The following is a 16806-nucleotide window of genomic DNA, read 5'->3' as shown; positions in this document are numbered from 1 at the left end:
CAGGGTGGGAAGTTTTAGTTTTCTTTTAAAAGTGTCTGTGCACATCTAGAGAGTGCATAATCATTTCCCCCTTGTTCTGGGGATTAGGAACAAAGGTGGGCAAATGAATGGACTGGTTGGAGCCATACTGGACACCACTTTGGGCATGAAGGATGGGTTAGTTCTGAGGGATACCCTGTATGCATGGAAGATGATGAAGGGTTCCACAGCCATGAGTGCTTGCAGCTCAGAGACTCTTCTGGCTGAAGTGATGGGCAGAAGGAATGCTGTCTTCCAGGAGAGACATTTTAGCTCTGCAGAAGAAGCTGGTTCTAAAGGGGGCAGGGTGAGCTTTTCCAATACAAAGTTAAGGTTCCAAGCTGGTGTTGGTGCCCTTCTGGGTGGCCTCAAGTTGCTAGCCCCTCTTAGGAACTGTTTGATCAAAGGGTTTAAGAAAAGGGGCTGCTCAGTGGGAAAATGAGCAGAAATAGCAGAGGTATGAATTTTTATAGAGCGGAAAGAGAGGCCACTGTGTAGTAGGTCAGCTAAATAATCCAGGATGAGAGAGAGAGAGAGAGGGAGGGAGGGCTGTACCGTATCGGCTCCCTTAGCCTGGATCCAGGTGCAGAACCTTTTCCATTTGTCAGCATAAGACTTTCTGGTGCTAGGGCATAACATCCAGAACCTGTTTCCTGAGGTTGGCAGATTGGTTCGGGGTTAGGGAATAAGCCAAGCTGCCAAACTGAATGTCTGCAATTGAGGATGCATGAATTGCCCTTCCCTCTGGGTCAGAAGGTTTGAGATCTGTGGAAGATGCCATGGGGCAGCAGGGACAGGCTGCACAGCAAGGGGTACCAGTGCTGCTGGGGCCAGTCTGGAGCTATAAGGATGGTCTGTGGTTTTTCCTCCTTTATTTTGAGCAGTACCCTGGGGATGAGAGGTAGTGGAGGAAAGGCATAGACCGATAGATTGACCCAGGGGAAGGACAAGGCATCCACTTTCCAAGCCATGCAGTGATGTTCCCTGGTGCAGAATTTGCTGAGCTGATGGTTGGTGTGGGAGGCAAAGAGGTCAACCTTCGGGGTGCCCCATTTCTGAGTTATTAGGGTGAAGGTACTTCTATTGAGCTGCCACTCATGTGGGTCCAGCAGATTTCTGATTAACTGGTCTGCCAGAGATATGACAGAGCCTGGTAGGAACTGTGCTAACAGGTGTACTTGCATAGCAGAGGCTGTGTGCCAAAGGGTCACGGCCACCCTGCATAGAGGGTAGGAGTGGGTCCCTCCCTGCTTGTTGATGTACCACATCACAGTGGTGTTGTCTGTTTTGATCAGGAGAGACCCTGGAGAGAGAGGGGCTTGAAAGCTATCAAGGCATGCTGCACAGTCATCATTTCTTTTTGAGTGATGTGCAGAGGCATTTGCTGCAGGCTCCATTGGCCCTGTATGCACCTGCTGTCCAGGTGTGCACCCCAAGCATAGTCTGATGCGTCTGTGGTGAGGGTCTGGGCAGCGGACTGTGGTGAGGGTCTGGGCAGCGGACGGTGGTGAGAAAGGCAGTCCCTTGTTGTGGGAGCATGCTGTTGCCCAAAGAAAATCTTTTCTGATGCAAGGAATTATAGGTAGAAGAATTTCCAGGTCTTGAGAATGCTGACACCAAAGTCTTTTTAGGTACCAATGAAGTTTCCTCATATGCAGTCTGGCATATGGAATGAGTAGTATGCAAGATGCCATGAACCCCAGAGCTTGCAGGATCTTCCTTGCAGACAGCTGGGGCCTGCTGGCTAGTTGAGAGAAGTAGCCTGTCAGGAAAATTTGTTTCTCTGGTGTAAAGTATGCCATCTGGGATGCTGTGTCCAGACTTGCTCCCAGGAAGATAATCCTTTGGGTGGGCACCCGTTTGGATTTCTTTTCGTTGACTATGTACCCTAGGGAGGTTAGTAGGGTCTTTACAAAGGCTAGGTGCTTGAGCAGCTTTTCCTGGCTGTCTGCCTGAATAAGGCAGTTGTCTAAGTACGGGTAAATCTGAATATCTTTTTGTCTGCAAAAGGCAATGGCCGGAGCCAGACATTTTGAGAAAACTCAGAGCAGTAGATAAGCCAAAGGGAAGCGCAGAGAACTGAAAGTGTTGAGATCTCCTGCCCTGAAGCGGAGATATTTCCTGCATGATTCCCTGATAGGACTGTGGCGGTAGGCCTCTTTTAGACCTAGGGTGGCTAGCCAAGCGTCCTTGGAGAGCATGGGTAGCAGTTGCTGGAGGGTGAGCATTTAGAATTTTGGGATCACCAGAAAGGTGTTTAGAATGGAAAGATTGAGGATGGGGCGCCAGGTGCCCTCTTTTCTGGGCACCAGAAAGAGTCTGGAGTAGAAACCTTGGCCTATCTGTTCTGCAGGAACATGGCTCTACTGACCTCATAGACAGCAGGGAGAGTATTTGCTTTTGAGCCTCTGCCCACTGATTTGGTGGTAGATCTGGGAACCCTTTTGTGGTTGGAAGTGTGTGGAAGGAAAATTTGTATCCCTGAGATACTATGTTCAGAAACCAGTGGTCCTTGGTAATGGTGGCCCAGGTGCTAGAATGAAAGCAGAGTTTTCCTCCTAGGGGTAAGTGAAGGTGGGCAGAGGAAGGGGGTGGAGGTGAGTCATTGTGAGTTCTTACCATAAGGGGGTGGCTTAGAACTCCCTGGTTTCAAAGTGGAGGTATCTCTGCATTCCCTGTTACTGCTGTCAAGGAGGTCTGGTTCCACGGGACCTAGGCTGGGCTGGCTTACTGGGAGCAGGAAAGGACCAGTGTTTGGAGGGACAATGCCTGCTAAACCTAGGGGGCTAGACCAGCAAGAAATCCTTAACTGTTTGCATAGATTTTGCTTTTTCTTCCATCTTTTTTTTAAGACCTCTTCTGCCTTAGTGCCAAATAAGTTATCTTTGTGCAAGGGGGCATCCAACAATTTAGATTTGACATGGTCTGGCAGGGGCTGTTCCCTAAGCCATGCATACCTTCTAATGACAGATCCAGTGACTGCTGCCTTGCAAAGCTTCTAGGGCATCAAAAACCACAGTGCAAGGTGTGTTTAGTTACTTGACTTGCAGAATGCATTAACTCTTGTAATTCTTTAGATCCTGCCGAAGCAGGAAAGGAAGACATTTTTTGTTTAAGGAGTTTCAGGGTATGTTGCTGAAATTTCAGCATATGGAACTGACAACTTAGAACCCTGTTAGCAACATTAGCTGAGGTGTATACTTTTTTTATCCCATCTGTCCAGTGCTCAGGAATCCCTATCTGAGGGGATGGGATTCTTAGCAGTGGTCGCTTTAATCCGTTTAGGCCCTTGAGAAATGACCTCAGGGTCAGCAGTAGGATTTTTAAAAAGATATTTGTGTGAGTCAGGGACTCTATAGTACCAGTCAGGTTTTGTGGGAGCAGGAGGGAGGGCATCAGGTGTCAAGCTGGATTCCAGGAAAACATCCTCCACAACATCCAGGACTGGGGGGATGGCCAAGGATCTGTGCTGAGGAAGATCTAGGAATTCCCTGAGTCTCTTTTTAGACTGAGGGTAGTCTTGACTCTCCCAGTGGAAATGATCCCTTAAGGTATGCAAGGTTTCCCCAAAGGAAAAATCCTCTGGGGGAGAGGCTGAAGGAACAGAATCCTCTGCATCAGAATCCTCATAAGTGGAGAGGGGTTGCATGTCTTCATATTCAGATGCATCAGATTCATCTGACTCTTGTTCAGACAAAACTACAGGGGACAGATCTCTTTTTCTTTTGGAGGGGATAGCTTGGCTTCCCCTGATCAGCATAAGGTCTTCAAGCCATTTTATGCATTTGATTCTGAGGCAAGGAAGCTGGCGCCTGAGAGTGGGTCGTCAGCTTCTTGGGTATGGTTCGAACCCTGGGCCTTAGAAACTCGGTCTTTTTTGAAAGAACAGTAGTTGCGAAAGAAGACGTCGGTTTGTGGCGAAAATTGGTAGTGCAAAGGACTTCCTCGGTGCCTGCTCAGTGGCTCCGGACCCATCCAAGGTAGAGACGACCAAAGGATCCTTAGTTGAAGAAGAGTTTTGCGGCATACTGGACTCCGAAAGGGTCTCGGTAGCGGCTTGCGAATCCACAGAAACAGGCATCAGGGGCTGCGAAAATGCCTCACTGAGGACCGGAGAACTGACAACCAGCTTAACGGAAGCATCGTCGGTAGGTTTGGACCTGTGCGGTCTGTCTCTGTCTTTATCTTTATGTTTTTTTCAGAAGATCTGCTGTCAGATGGTTTATCGAAGCCATATCGGAATTCAAAGACTGTAAGCGAAAATATCTGGCTACAATAAGGGCCCGACGATGGATAGTTCTGGCATTGAACAAAGCACAGAAGCGAAAACGGGGAATGTCGTGGTCTGGCCTAAACAAGTGATGCAGTAAGAATGGAAATCTCAGTGTGGTATTTGCTTTCCACAGGTAAGCAATTATTAACTTTTTCTGACATCAGTTAGTGCAAGAAAAAAAGGATCCCCAATGGGGTACTTAGCTTTAGAAGACTTCAACTTCAAATCGGTAGATGAAAACTCAGGTATCGTCCAAACGGCACTCGTGCGAGCTGCTTCTGCTTCTGGCTCCACGACAAGAAAGACTGATGTAATGGCGTTGGATGCCTTACTTTATACTACTGACGACCTGACGTCAGTCCTGAAGTGACAGCAACTGCTGTTGTCCAAAGAAAATCTTTTCTGATGCAAGGAATTATAGGTAGAAGAGTTTCCAGGTCTTGAGAGTGTTGACACCAAAGTCTTTTTAGGTACCAATGAAGTTTCCTCATATGCAGTCTGGCATATGGAATGAGTAGTATGCAAGATGCCATGAACCCCAGAGCTTGCAGGATCTTCCTTGCAGATAGCTGGGGCCTGCTGGCTAGTTGAAAGAAGTAGCCTGTCAGGAAAATTTGTTTCTCTGGTGTAAGGTATGCCATCTGGGATGCTGTGTCCAGACTTGCTCCCAGGAAGATAATCCTTTGGGTGGGCACCCATTTGGATTTCTTTACCATATCTATCTGAAGAGGAGTGCCATTTATAACACATGAGGTGGGAGCGGCATTTTGGACAAAATCTATTACTGCTGCACTTTTTTGCATTTAAGTTTAGACCATTTTCAGTACACTAGGTATATACATATTCCACCCTTTGGCGGAACAGTTCAGCTTGAGTGAATCAATGTACTCATCAACAAACTTTGTCAACCACCCTTCTGGGATATTGGCTTGGATGCTGCAAAACAAATCCCCAAAAGGACAGAGTCTAGCAAAGATCCTTGTGGTATCCTATTTGTTACACTTGTTACACTTTTACATTTAGAGAATGTGCCAGCAATTTTCACAACTTGGGATTTGTTATATAGCCAAGTGGCAATCTAGCAGACAAACTAGGGCTTACATTAACTTTCTCTAACTTTTCAATAATTCCACCATGGGAAATAGTATCAAAAGCCTTGGTCAGGTCACAATAAGCAGTGTGCATGGAATGACTGCTGTCCACAGCCTCTGCAACATCTTCAAAGAAGCTTACTAGCTTCAGGAGGTAGGACCTGTCCCTCCCAAAACCTAACTGGGGACTACCTCAATTAAGTTGCTTATGCTGCATTAATGGGTTCTGCTATGATATGTTCCACGGCTTTGCACATAAGGCTGAAGACGCTGATGGGCCTATAATTGCTTGAGTCTGTACAGCGGCCACCCTTGTGCATGGAAGTCAGTGTCTGTTCTGCTCTAGGCATCAGTCAAAAACCCTGTGGATAGGCTGAGGTTTAACAGTTGAAGAGCAGGCTTGTATACCTGGCACTGATGAGAATGCAACCTGGTATGTTATCTGTCCCCATGAAAGTAGTACTTTTAGCCTTTGAAAGGGATTCTAAGATTTGTTTCAAGTTGATTTCAGGGGAAACATAATTTTCAGCAATACCGGGGACAGCAACAACATAGGTAGGTGGGGCAACATTAGCACTAAATTTGTCTATTAATGTGTTGGCTACATCCCTGGGATCAGAGTGGGTGATGAGCTCAGTTCACTGCTGGATATTATTCATTCATTTTCTGATACAGCTAAAGAGAGATTTACATTTTTCTTTGCTGTGTGTGGCAACCTTAAGCTCATATTCTGCTTTACATTTTCTTACAGCTTGGCATGTTTCAGTGTGGTCTCGAGTTACAAGGATGGTAATTTCTTACGTCTTTTCATTATTTTCCTTCTTTTGTTACAGAATTTGTTTATATGACCGTTCCACCAGAGAAACTTATTCCTGAATTTACTATTACAGTTGAAGTGGATGGGTACTGACCTTTCTATGCAGCTTTTCAGGTGCTGGCAAAAAGTGAGAGGTAAACGTAGCAGCCCTCTTAGCTGGACCTACTTGCAAGGGACTGTTGGGAATTTTGTATGCGTCTTTTACAATTGAAGTAGGTTTGCCCTGGAGAGGTTCCTAAATGTCTCACTTTTTGAAGATATAGTATAACTAGGCCTGACAAAGTTTGACGAACATGTAGTCAGATTTATCCGGGGATGAAGGATTCTAGGTGAGGTACAGTTGGGGAATATGTTGGCAAGGTTATGAATATTAGATGACTGCACACTGCTCAACAGATTAATTTCAGCTCTCTCAGTGTGAAAAAAGAAACTGAGAAATAAGATCCAGTGACATTATCAGCTTGAGCCAAATTCAGTTACTGGGTAGTAAGTACACTGCTTAGATGCCAGCAAAGAAGAAAATTTAGAGAACCTGAAAGAAAATCATCCAGAAAAAGTGAAGAGAAAACACTGGCTGGGAAGAATCCCACAGCTGTTGAGCAAAAAGCACTTAAGGTTTTAGCTTAGGTAGAGGATGACGGCTTGCAGTAATTAAGAGGAAAAATTAAATTATAGGTGATTACAACAAATGAAACAAAGGATTGTATCAACTCAAATAACAAACGGATAGAAACAATAGAAGAAGCTTTAACTAGCTAGTCAGATGAACTGAGAAAACTGCAAAAAATAGAGGTTGAAGTGAACAAAAGGCTGGCTGAGTATGAGACTTCTCAAGAAGAGCTGTTTCAAAAAAACTGGTAGAGTTACAAGACAGAGCACACAGAGAAAACCTAAGACTATCTGTTGTACCAGACAAACTGGAAGGAACAAACGGTATTAAATGTATGAAAGCACAAATAAGGAAATTTACTAGTATTCCACAGCAGGATTTGTTAACTGAAAGGTTACAGAGTGTATGCTACAAATCTGGCCATGAGAAAGCAGCCATGACCTGTATTAGTAAAGATGCAATCATATCAGCAGGAAGAGGTGATCCTGAAAACTATGGCAGAAGGCAAAGGTATTAAAAATTGGAGAGAACAGAGTGTTTGTGGAAAATAATTATTCACTGTACACCTGACAGAAGAGAAGCAAGTTTATCCCATCGATCAGGGGATGTTGACAGGCAGTGAGATTCAAGCTGCTGTATCCAGCTATCTTCAAAATATTTTTCCTGGGAGATCAAATACACTTTGTGATGCAGAATAAACTACGGAAAAATAAAAAGGTTATACAACAAAAAGTGAGCCAAGAAACTGAAGGGGACTCTGCTTCTCATTCTTTTGACAATAAAACTCATTGCCAGTGAAACCTTTTCCAAGGTTCCAAAGGAAAATGCTTGAGACACAGAAAAAAAAGCACACGAGTTGACTAGAATAATTAGGAGTACCTAGGATTTGAACCAGAGTCTGGTGTTGGGAGACAGAGATGAACGGGAAGACCAGTAACACTGTAATTAGTGAACAAATGGGAAACTACAAAGCATTAATTGCATCTGTAAAATATGACTTTGCAATAAAAAACTGGCTAAAAATGACTGGACTTTTGCTAACTTTGTTCTTTACAGTCCACTTACAAGTTTAACATACTTCACTTTATGTCATTAAAAATTAGGACACTAAAAGGTGAAAAATAACATAAGTAAAATATATTTTTTTCTTATTAGTACTTGTATAAAACAGTTCACAATATAATCTTTGTGTTATATACACAGTAAAGCAGATATGTGGAGTGCACAGTCAAAGGTATTTTAGATGTGGGGGAGTCTCTACAGTGACTGTGGTATACATTCAAGTAAGCGAGTACTTTTTTAGTTGTTAAGAAATATAGGCTTTACAGTACAAGAGAAGAAAGGTTGGACAAAACAAGTTTAATCTTGATATGCTATAATCTTGTGCTGCTGGTGTGGGGGCAGGTTATATGGAGAATTAAGATTTTTTCTGCTATTTTTACAAGGGTGAACATGTTTAGATTAATGCCCTTGGCTTAATTAACTTGTTTTCACTAGCAAATGTTCAACAGGAATCAAGAAGTCTGCAGCTGAAGGCAGTTACACATTCTGCTCAGAGTGAAATTTACAAAAATTCAATACTGACTACTTTTATATGGAGACAAATTTCCTGCAGGTACACGTAATTAATCTTGAGAGTTCTGATCATTATCTGCTGAGGGAAATGCAAAATTTAATGGCACAATGACAAGCAGTACAGTGAAAAATAATGTTTAAAATTATGCGAAATAAGTTATAGATAGCAGCTTCCCTAGCAGCCTTAAATACTTTAATATGTTTAACTTTAGTTTTAATTTAAGATAGCCAATGCACTTTTTCTTAAAGCTAAAAGCTGATATTTTTTAAAAACATACAAACTTGTTTTTCACAAGTGAGAGGGGTATAGAGATAAAGAACAGAAAAGCAATCAGTGTAAGTGGGAATACAGACTGTAACATGCATTTTAGAATGGGTAACCCTAATCTGAGGTTAGGTAATGCCAGTGGGTGCAGCTGTTGATTTGCAGCAACTATTCCTATCTGGAGGGCTACACTTCATTCTTTGAAGGTATACATAGTTTTATATGTTTGTTACAAAGTGAAAGCAAAGTATATCTCGACTTTTACCTTGGAATTTTATATGTTTGTTCTAAGTTAATAGGGAATGGAGGTGTCCTGAAAATGTACTTAGGTTTTTGTCAGGGGGTCTTCATTAAAACAAAAAATCTTCAAAATGTGACACAGGTTCAAATGAAGATGAGAAAAAACAACTGCATAAAAGATCAGCCAGCCAAACAGTGTGTGTGCATGTAAAACAAAAGCTGAAATACAAAAAAAAAAGTCATGCATAATAGGGAAGAGCCAATAACTTTTTATCACAATGGCTACTTTATCCATATTATTTTGTAACATAAATGGTCTTACACATAAAGGAAAATGAGAGAGTATTGATTAAATTAAGAAATGCAGAGTGCAAATAGCAATGGAAAGAAATGAGTATGTGAATTTGATAAAAAAATGGATTTCAGGATAGATAGTAAGCAGAATATCAAGGACAAAGGAAAGGGGGAGCAATTATACTAACTGCCATAGGGGCTTCAATAGTGATAGAAGTAGAAAAAAGTTAATATTGGTAGATTTGTGGTACTATAGGACTAATGGCAAGGGAGGAGGATTTTACTGGCATGTATTTACATTCTACAAAAAACTGCTGTTAAGGAGAATAAGAACAGTTTTGGAGAAATTATCAGCTTTTAGCAGGGAATATTACTTATATGTGGGTCTAGAACTTGATTTGCAATAGTGAGGCTCTATCAGGGGGACCTAGAAGTGTAATATAACAAAAAAGGGTACACTTCTGAAGAAATTTATGAAAATATTTGATAATGGAAGACGTGAATTCAGTAGTACAAAGTCATACAGAATTTACATATTATTCCCCAAGGTACAATAACTGGGCTAGACTACATAGAAATTATAAAAAAACTGTTGAAAATACAAGAATGTACCACGGAGTCCTTGTACCAGCAAGCAAACACAGGCGTTATCTTAGCAATTTTATTATTTTACAAACGTTTTCGCCACACAACAGTGTGGCTTCTTCAGAGAAAAGCAAATGACAATATAATAAAGTGCACGCCCCTTTTATACAAAACAAAAGGGGAAATGACAACATAAGTGAAACAAGGCTCATTATATTCTTAAAGGAAAGAAATAAAAACTAATAAAAGTCAACATATTCATTAAAGAGAGTGCACAGGCCATACATCATGTTGATACTTGCAGTTTAAAATGTAGTCGTAATAGTACTACCAGGAAAATAAACATAAAATAATATGCTAAAACAAGTATTTACAACAAAATCATAATAACAAGATATTCAACATGGTAGACTAGCTAATAGTGACTCATAAACACGAGTTGGTTGATGCAAAGCAACAGGGAATAAAAAGGGTACTAAATTTGCCCAATGGGGACAATGCTTACTGATCACACATTGTAAGTACTAGGCTCAATACAGAATTAGGGAAAATAGAAAAGTGTGTGTTTACATATGACTAGTGCAATGTAAATACAAGGCAGTGCACTACCTCAAGTAACTCCTCAGCCTAAGTACTGCTGAGATGTTGCAATTTTCGTTTAAACCCGGGTAGCAAAATGCGTCAAAACGCAATTGCCACTCAAGTTCACGTACTTCTAAAAGTAATGGTATAGGGCCCCCCCGAACGTTACTGTTGACTTGGTCTATAGCCATAAAGGAAAAGGAATGCCCAGGATGGTTGTCTATGTGTTTAGCTAAAGCATTTACATCAGAGTTCTTCTTGATGGCGTACATATGCTCATAGACACGATCCCTTAGTCTACGATCGGTCTTCCCCAAGTAAAACGAGGGACAGCATTCACAGAAAGCCGCATATACAACTGATCTGCTTTCACAATTAAGTGGGGCTTGGATTGTATACTTCCTATCCCTTATTGTGTAAGTCTGCCCTGCCCTCATTTTATAGCACCAATTGCAAAACCCACATGGGTACATGCCTATACGTCTATTGAATGTTTTTTTGGTGAGGTCCCTCTGTAGAAGTTCTTTCAGATTATTGTTTCTTTTAAAAACAAAATTAGGAAAAAGGCCTAATTTCTGAGAGTCCTGGACTCCCCAAAATGAATTGCCAGTTTTTCCTAATAAGTGCAGTGGTAGTCTGAGAATTGAGACTGTAAGTGGTGACGTAACTGATTGAGAAGTCACGTCCATGATTGATCAAACTGGCATCACCTAATGGGGGAGTGTCGCCAGGGGGTGACTGTGGGACAACGTTAGTGCTAAGGTCAAGTGATGGATGGCACTGTAGGATTGGTTTATAGACCCCATTCAGCCTTTTCACCGTCACTTCTGACCTAATCTCGTCGACAAGGTACCTTGGGTAACCCCTGTTAAGGAACATGTTACACAATAGGGCACATTCACTCTGAAAAACATCAAAGTCACTACACATTCTACCTGCCCTAACCATTTGTCCCTTCACAATAGATCTCTTTTGTTTGAAGGGATGGTGGCTTGTGAAGTGCAGGAACGAATTACAGTATGTTGGCTTTCTGTAAACACTAGAAGTATAAGTGTTCCCTTCCTTCCTCAAGTTCACATCGAGGTAGTCTATTTCATATGACGAAAATTTCGATGTAAATTTCAAAAAGTCTGTCGTACCGTTTAGGAATTGTACAAATTCTGTAGCTTCTATGTCCCCACCACAGAAAAGGATGAAAATGTCATCAAGATATCTTGTGTAGAATTGCACAGGCCGCATCCTTTCTCCAGACGAGAAAAGAAAATTCTTTTCCCAGAAACCCATAAAAAAGTTGGCGACGGAGGCACCACAAGGGGAGCCCATCGCCACACCTTTTTTCTGTAAAAAGTAATCCTTTTCAAAAAGGAAGTAGTTGGATGACAGGACTATATCCAAGACTTCTGTGACCAAGTCAATTTCAATTTGTGGTGCTCCAAAATCTATGAGCAAGAGTGCTATCCATTCCAAGGCTTCCTGGTGTGGAATGGAGGTGTATAAGTCTACGACGTCGATGGTGAGAAAATTATTCTCATCATCAAACGGTATGTTGTTAAGATTACCTAGGAAAGTCCAGGAATCTTTACATACACCACGGAGGTCCTTCAGATATTTAGACAAGATCCTATCCACCAGTTTAGCACTGGGATACGTCATGGATGATCTACCATCAACCAACGCCCGCATGGGTGGGTTGTTGACATCCTTATGGACCTTAGGGATGCCAAACATGACTGGTATTTTTGGCAGTGTGATGTCGATGAAATTGTAGGTGTCGAGGTCTATCTTGCCTTGCAAGAACAAATCGCGGAAAAGTCCCCTCATCGTGTTGTGAGTACGATGTATTTCATTAAGGGAGGCTGGAGAGTAGGCTGGTGAACTGAGTACGTCAAGCATTTTCTCAGTGTACATTAGGTTATCCATAATCACTAGGCCCCCTCCTTTGTCAGGCTTAACTAGTCGTACTGGGTAGTGACATAATTCATCCAAAAGAGAGGCTTGTTCTTTAGTAATGTTGTATTGTTGGATTTCAGTGTGGTTGTTGTGTACCTTAAATGAGTGTCTAATGTCTGCTTCACAAACCCTTTCAAACAACTGAAGGGAAGGGTGAATAGGAGGATTAAACACACTAGGTAATTTTAAAGAATCATGTGGCAGAGCAAGTTCATTACTAAAAAGTAACTTAAAATTTAACTTACGAACAAAACATTTTGACATGTATTGAGCCTAGTACTTACAATGTGTGATCAGTAAGCATTGTCCCCATTGGGCAAATTTAGTACCCTTTTTATTCCCTGTTGCTTTGCATCAACCAACTCGTGTTTATGAGTCACTATTAGCTAGTCTACCATGTTGAATATCTTGTTATTATGATTTTGTTGTAAATACTTGTTTTAGCATATTATTTTATGTTTATTTTCCTGGTAGTACTATTACGACTACATTTTAAACTGCAAGTATCAACATGATGTATGGCCTGTGCACTCTCTTTAATGAATATGTTGACTTTTATTAGTTTTTATTTCTTTCCTTTAAGAATATAATGAGCCTTGTTTCACTTATGTTGTCATTTCCCCTTTTGTTTTGTATAAAAGGGGCGTGCACTTTATTATATTGTCATTTGCTTTTCTCTGAAGAAGCCACACTGTTGTGTGGCGAAAACGTTTGTAAAATAATAAAAATTCGTTAAGATAACGCCTGTGTTTGCTTGCTGGTACAAGGACTCCGTGGTACATTCTTGTATTTTCAACAATTATAAAAAAACAACAAACTCTTCGAGAGAAGGAACGGCCAAGGCGACATAAACTAGAATAAAAACTTCCAAGATGCAAGATTTATCAGTGGATCCCGTGTTTATTAATAGGTAAGCGCTTTCACAAGAAATTGCTTCCTCAGACCTTTCACAAACACTAAAATACAAGGTCCATATATACTTAATTAAAAATTCAAACTCTCCAATCACAAGCCAATAACAATGAATGACAAAACATCATCTGAAATATATCTTTAAAAAGACAGTACAACTACTTTAACAACTATCATTCAGACCTACAAACAACAATATTGTATACTAAAAATATATATGTATAATGGCAAATGATTTTCTCAAAAATACATAAATAAAAAACACACATAAAAGACTCAAAAATGTGTATACAAAACATATATAAAAACACATGTTTGAGGTCACTTAGGTACCCTCCTTTTCTTAAGCAAGGGCTTGATAGTAGCACGTTCATTTGGGACCCCTACCCCTATCAGCTCTTAGGATGATCATCCAGTTGTTCTCCTTGTACTCAGTGTGATTACGAATATCACCTTCATCCTGATCTAAAGAGAAAGTTCGTGTTTAAGGTTAATGCCAGTTGTAGGACAACAAATGTCTATTTAGCAGTGTACTTGCTGTGTGCATCTTTTTATGTGAGAAAGACGAATAGATCACTAAGAGAACGTATGAGGGAACATGTTTATTGCATACGTAGAGGTGCTGAACATAATGCTTTATCGAAGCATGTTATTAATTATGGTGAAGGACACATGTTTAGACTCAGAGTTATTGATGTCATGCCCACAGTAAGAGAAGGTGATATTCGTAATCACACTGAGGTTGGCAAATGAATGGACTGATCAAGAGCCACACTGGATTCCACCTTGGGCATGAAGGAGGGATTTGTCCTGAAAAAACACCCTGTCCGCATGAAAGATAATGAAAGGCTCCACAGCCATAAGGGCCTGTAATTCAAACACTCTTCTTGCTGAAGTGATGACCAAAAAGAAGGCTGTTTTCCAGGAAAGGAATTTCAACTCTGCATTTGCAACTGGCTCAAAGGGAGGTAGAGCGACGTTTTCTAATACAAAGTTAAGGTCCCAGGCTGGAGTAGGGGCTCTCCTGGGTGGCTTTAAGTTTTTGGCCCCTCTGAGGAATGGCTTCAGCAGTGGATGAGAAAAGAGGGGTGGGTTCTGTGTTGTAATGAGCTGAAATGGCTGAGGCATGAATGTTGATGGAGGAATAGGAAAGGCCCTTGTGAAGCATTTCAGTTAAGTATTGAAGAACCTGAGGTAAATTAGACGCTGCTGTGCCCATCCCGAGTTTGGTTCCAGGAACAGAATCTTTTCCATTTTTCAGCATAAGATTTTCTAGTACTAGGCCTCCTTGCCTCCAGAATGACCTCCAACACTTGCTTAGTGAGGGACGGTAATGGAGAGATCAGGTAATTAGCCAGGCTGTAAGGATCAGGGTTTGAAGCTGAAGGTGCAGAATCTGTCCCTCCTGCTGGGACAGCAGGGCAGGGGTCTGAGGCAGATTCCATGGTGCCAGCAGTGACACACTGCGCAAAAGGGGGTACCCAGTGTTGGCATGGTGAATCTGGTGCAATTAGTATCTTCGTTGGTTTGTCCTGTTTAATCTTTAGTAGTACCTTGGAGAGGAGAGGCAGAGGTGGAAAGGCATGAACTGATTTTCCAGGTGAAGGACAGGGCATCCACTTCCCAAGCTTGTTTGCGGGGAGTCCTTGTGCAGAATTTGTCCAATTGGTAGTTCTGGGGGGAGGCAAACAGGTCTATCTCTGGGCTCCCCCAATTGTTTATCAACATGCGGAATATCTTTGGTTCCAGTTTCCACTCGTGTGGGTCCATGAGATTTCTGCTTAATTCGTCTGCCACTGTATTTAGCTTTCCTGGCAGGAACCGAGACTGTAGGTGCACTTGGTAGCTCAAGGCTGTGCTCCACAGAGTCATGGCTAGTGTGCAGAGAGGGTGAGTGTATTTCCCCCTGCTTGTTTATGTACCACATAACGGTAAAGTGTTTGTCCATCTTTACCATTAATTGTCCTGGAAGAATGTAGTCCTTGAATGCTGTCAGAGCATTCTGTACAGTTAACATTTCTTTTTGATTGATATACAAATGCATTTAACTTGGGTTCCATTTGCCCTGAATGCACTTCCCTGCCAAGTGAACCCCCCATGCATAGTCTGATGCGTATGTTGTTAGGATTTGGGGGGCAGGGGGTAGAGTGAATGGTATTCCTTTGTTTTGGTGGTAGGTCTCTGCCCACCAAAGGAACTCTGTCTGTAGGCAAGGTATGATAAGAATCATTGCTTCTAGCTCCTGAAAACGTTGACACCACAGGCTTTTTAGATACCATTGTAGTTTCTTCATATGCAGTATTGCATATGGAATTAGGAGAATGCAGGAAGCCATGCACCACAAGGCTTGCAGTATTTCCCTTGCAGATAACAGGGTCTTTGTGGCCAGTAGTTTGAAGTAGGCTGTCAAATTAACTTGTTTCTCTGGCATGAGGAAAGCCATCTGGGTATTTGTGTTCAAGATTGCTCCCATGCATACAATTTGTTGGCAGGGTACAAGATGTGATTTATTGTTGTTTATGGTGTACCCTAGAGAAGTTAGCAATTTTTCTACAAATGCCAGATGATTCAATAGTATGTCCTGGCTTTCTGCCTGAATTAGACAATCGTCCAGGTATGGGTATATTTGAATATTTCTTTCCCTGCAAAATGCAATGACAGGAGCTAGGTACTTTGTGAATACCCTGGGCACAGTAGATAAGCCAAAGGGCAGTGCAGAGAACTGATGGTGCATGTAGCCTGCTTTGAAGTGTATGTATCTTCTGTAAGATTCCCTGATTGGGATGTGCAGGTAGGCTTCCTTTAAATCCAGTGATGCCAACCAGAAATAGTTGCCTAGCATAGGAAGCAACAGGTGAAGAGTTAGCATCTTGAATTTTGGGATCACCAAAAATGTGTTTAGGATAGAGAGAGGTCCAAGATAGGACGCCAGGAGTGGTCTTTTCTGGGCACCAGGAAAAGTCTTGAGTAGAAACCTTGTCCCCTTTCCTTTTCTGGGACAAGTTGAATAGCCCTGATACTTAAAAGAGAGAGAATTTGCTTTTGAGCCTCTGCCCACTGATTTGGGGGTAGATCTGGCCAACCGTTTGGGGTTGGTAAGATGTGAAAGTGGAATCTGTATCCTTGGGAAACTATATTTAAAACCCATTTGTCCTGGGTAATGAGTTCCCAATTTTTTGCCTGCAGGGCAATTTTTCCCCCTAAAGGAACAGTCAGTTGTGCAGGGCTTGCAAGTTTTAAAGTTAAGTCATTGAGACAGTTTACCATAGGGGGGAGTCTTACTACTCCCTGCTTTGGAAGTGGCAGCCCCCACTGCTTAGTCCTGTGAGCACCTTGTGACTGATGCCTGGGTGTTCTGCTGGTTCTGGGTTTGCCTCCATCCCCCATTAAGGAAACCATGGTAAAAAATGTCTCCAAAGCCAACTTCATGCTTCTTAAGACAGAAGTGGCGAACTTCATGGCACCCATGCAGATGGACATTACAGTTACGACTACTGAATCCTACACAATTGCACTTTATAAGCACTTACATGAGTGCATGGATCATGCTATCCCAAACAGAACCATGACACTATCCTCCAAAAACAGGAAGCC

General features: G+C 41.9%; 1 protein-coding gene across 1 annotated transcript in view; it reads right to left on the bottom strand.

The window, feature by feature from the left end:
* PTPN23 (protein tyrosine phosphatase non-receptor type 23) overlaps positions 1–16806 on the bottom strand; it is a 1983393-nt gene that overhangs the window by 637340 nt on the left and 1329247 nt on the right. The gene's annotated exons all lie outside the window — the stretch shown is intronic.

Source organism: Protopterus annectens, chromosome 3.part0 (genome assembly GCF_019279795.1).
Source record: "Protopterus annectens isolate FY-2018-M chromosome 3.part0, PAN1.0, whole genome shotgun sequence".
In the NCBI taxonomy this organism is placed as follows: Eukaryota; Metazoa; Chordata; order Ceratodontiformes; family Protopteridae; genus Protopterus; species Protopterus annectens.
This window is presented reverse-complemented; position numbering and strand designations above follow the sequence as displayed.